Source organism: Dasypus novemcinctus, chromosome 15 (genome assembly GCF_030445035.2).
Source record: "Dasypus novemcinctus isolate mDasNov1 chromosome 15, mDasNov1.1.hap2, whole genome shotgun sequence".
NCBI classification, from domain to species: Eukaryota; Metazoa; Chordata; class Mammalia; order Cingulata; family Dasypodidae; genus Dasypus; species Dasypus novemcinctus.
This window is the reverse complement of record NC_080687.1, coordinates 56,653,176-56,657,564: the sequence shown is the minus strand read 5'-3', so window position 1 is coordinate 56,657,564 and position 4,389 is coordinate 56,653,176.

Here is a 4,389-nt window from a genome sequence, read left to right as displayed (position 1 = left end):
GGGAGAATGAACAAACATTATTTTGTAGAGGTTGAAAGAAACAAAGGTCAAAGCAATATATGGATTAAAAGACCTATAACGATTTAAGAAAATATTTTCCATAGCAAAGTTTAATAAAGCCAATAAAACTGTCACCTTGGTATGTTCCAGTATAATATGGTGTGTGTTTGTATATCTCATTAGTGAAAGTACTTAAGGTCAAACAATTAAAATTACTGTGATAAAATTATTACCTTCTATTACAAATGGGACTAGTACTTTATATATTATCATTCTTTTTTTTTCACTTTTTTTCTTACCATTGTTTTTCTTGTTCTGCTTAAAACATGCAAGGTAACTAAACAAGATGGTCCTGCTTCCTTTATTTTCAACTTTGAAAAGCCAATAAACAAGTCCATGGCAAATTTATAACTTTTTTTTCGAAGCAGAATGTGGAGTAATCTAGATAAAAGCAGCTGACTAGACGAAAGAATGGAAAATTATTAAGAAATTTAAATGCTAATTGGACCCACAATTTTATGTGTAATTTTGGAAGTCTTTACTCTTGAGTAATTCGAGATTTTGAGGACAGACTCTTTCTATTACCAGTGAATAAATCCTTTAGTTTTTTAACTGGCTTAAGGGGATAATGTATTCTGAAAAAGAACATCAACCAACAGTGCTGTGCACAGATATGGAAGAACAGTAGATAATTAATGGCAAAAATTATCATGACATGATGTAAAAAATACATATGCAAAAGAAGGTTGATTTAAAATTTTGAATGTAAGTAAAACTAAGATTCCAAACTAAATTCTGAATGAACTCACTGCAGGAAAACCTAAAAATACTTACTTTCTTTTTATTAAATCACACTTTATGTACTATTTGTAAGGAGGTGCTCTCATTACAAAATAGAGATAAGGAAGTATTCAAGGTAATATGTGAATAGTGTACTGAAAGTTCTCTGAACAAATGCTTTGATATATTGTGTAGTTGATATAAACATTTAAGAGATGTGTTCTGGAAAATATATAGTGGGAGATAAATTGTATCTAAATCTAAATGCAATGTGGAAATATAATTTTAATAAAAAATTAAAATCCCCAGCTAAATCAAAGCAATTTATAACTGTGAACAACCATGTCCTTTTTCTCAAAGGAAGTTTACATTAACTTTTAGCTACATGTGTGTAATCTAAGTTTGATTGCTCCCAAGTTATTTGAAACATCTCAAAACAACATTGAATGAATTTAAAAACATGTGTTGCTGCTAATGTCTTTTGGGAAAACAACTATAGTAAGTCACCTTCTGGTCATCAAGAACCAAGTCAGCTTAAATAGCAGTATTAAATAGCAGATGTATAATAAAAGCAGGAAAACTGAAAGTCTTTTGATTCTGCCTCCAGCAAAGTAACAGGAAATGAACAGTTCAGGACATATGGGATGACTGCATGTTCCACTATAATTCTTTGACTAAATCACAAGATAATCTTCATGCTGTTCATTTAAAGCAGCTATAATCACCATTATTGCAATGTGTTCTTTCTCTAGGCAATGTTTTGTATCAGTTTATTAAAGGCAAATGTCTTCTATTGTTTTATGTATTTTCAAACTGCTACTCAAATTTAATACTTTCTGAGAGTCCTTAAAATAAAGCAGTTATATACCTTTTGGCTTCTCAAATTCATAGTATGGAAATCTAATTTAAAATCTTATAATACCAAAAAAAAGCCCACTTCATGGATCATAGAAAGAGAATTTAAAATTTAAAAGGACCTTGCATCTCATGATGCCCTACTGCCACCCCTACAATTTTAAAATAAGGAAACACTTTCTGATTAGTTAAGGGAGTCAACTAAGATCACACCTACTCTGTGTTGATTAGCTATTTTCTTACGTGTGCTATAAATGATGAACATATATCCAAAAATAGCCATAATATTTATGTCTTTGTCTATTCTTACACATATATACATACAAGATAACTTTTCATAACAAGACACAGGAATAGCAATGCATGAAAGATTTTCGACTTTAACTATTACAGCCATATTTTTGAGGTCAGGGCTTAGTAATGAGGGAGAAAATCATGGGGCCACATTTTAAATCTGTATGGGTTTGGCCAGAGTTTTACTGAAGTACTAGTTTTGGTCTGCTTTTCCTCATTACTAGGATCACTAGAGTGTCAAGAACTCCGTCTTGTTCTGGATTAAAGGAAGGGCAATCAACGAAAAAATATGAGTGGTTCAGGTGAAGTAGTTAGATAGGGCTCAGCAAAGTGTTGGAGAAAAGGCAAATCTCCTTTTGTTGGGAAAATCTGTGTACAGCATGGATAGGCTCCAACTGGACAGCAAGAATGGAACTAATGGGACATTAAGGGATTCAACACTGGATGATGAGGGATGGTCTGAAAGTTTTGGTTGGCTTCCATAAAATTTCTTCTATCTGGATGGACAGAGAAAGCATATAGCTGTTCTTAATACTGAGCCCACTTCTTTCTCTAGGACCCACCTAGGACTAGTCCTTTAATTTCAAGGCTCCTAGAACATTTCTAAGGGGATAATCTCTCCTCCTGTTTAGATGACCTTCAACTCATCTCCCTAAAGAGCAGGTACAATGTTTTTCTTCTACCTATTCTTCCCCCCTTTTTTTCCCCAATGCAAGGGTATATCTCTATTTAATCATTGCCCTATTTTTAAAAAATATTTTTTAAAATTTTATTTTATTGAACTATATCACTTGTACATAAACATACATAAACAATAAGTGTATAGTAATAGTTGTGAACTTATAAAACAAACATATATAGCATCATACAGGACTCTCATAACTCATGCTACCACCAATACCTTGAATTGTTGTTAAAGATTTTAAACTAATGATTAAAGAGCATTGTCAAAATACTACTACTAACCAAAGTATTTTCCCCCAACCCACCCTATTACTATATTATCTTTATATCATTTGTACATGAACATACATAAACAAAAAGTGTATAGTAAAAGTTGCAAACTACAAAGCAATCATGCATAACATCATACAAGGGTCCCACATATTAACTCTTCACCCATACCTTGCATTGTCGTGAGATGTTTGTTACAAATTATGAAAGAATATTGTCAAAATCTTACTACTAATTATAGTTCTTATTTCACATTTGGTGTATTTTTCCCCTAACACATGCTATTTTATTTTTTAAATATATTTTTCATGACAGAAGTCATAAACTTATGAAACAATCATGCACATGTGCAGAATTCCCAAACAACACCCCTCTATCAATACACCGCACTGTGATGGAACATTTGTTACAGATAAAATAATATCATCTGATTGTTACCACATCCATAGTGTACATTTGGCACACATTTTCCATACTATCCTATTATCAACACAGCACATCTTGGGCATAGATGCAAGAATTTTGTATTAATACTGCTAACTGTAGTCCATAAATCACTCCAGTTGTATTTTTCTCATGCTTCTCCACATTCTCACCACCCTGCAGTAGTGATGTACATTTGCTCTAGCTCACAAAGGACATTCTTGCATCTGTACCATCAACCACAATTCTCATTCAACTCTTGGTTTACTGTACTATTCTGTTCCTAGAATATTCTCTAGTATTCTGTTAATTGGCATTTATATACCTAGACTACCATTTTCAGTCACATTCCCATTTATAAGCTAGCTGTTACTATGTGTTACCATCCACTTTATACATTTTCACACTTTTACAGTAAAGATAATTAAAACTGCTACATACATTAAACATAAGAAATCCATCTTAGTCTTCCTCTTATCTCCTTTAAGAATCCACCACCTACCACCAGTTCTTGAAGCTATTTTCCTGCAATTTCTTCTAGAAGCTTTATGGTTATTTATTATATTTTTAGATTTTTGATCCATTTTGAGTTAATTTTTGGATAAGGTGTGAGATAGGGGTCCTCTTTCCTTCTTTTGGCTATAGATATCCAGTTTTTTCAGTACCCTATGTTGCATGGACTAGTCTGCTCGAGCTGTGTGGGTTTGACAGGCTAGTCAAAAATCACTTGACCATACATGTGAAGGTCTGTTTCTGAACCATCAGTTTCTTTCCATTTGACAATGTATCTGTCTTTATGCCAGTACCATGCTGTTTTTGCCACTATAGCTAGGTAATATAATTTAGTCTAGAGGGAGAATTCGCTTTTCCTTTTTAAGATGTTTCTCATTACGCAGGACCACTTACCTTTCAAATAAATTTGATAATCATGGTTTTTTTTTTTTTTAAGAAAAAAATGCTGATGGACTTTTTATTGGGATTGCATTGAATCTGTATAGAAATTTGAGTAGAACTGGCATCTAATGATATTTAGTCTTCCGATCTGTGAGCATGGACTGTTCTTCCTGTTATTTAGGTCTTTTT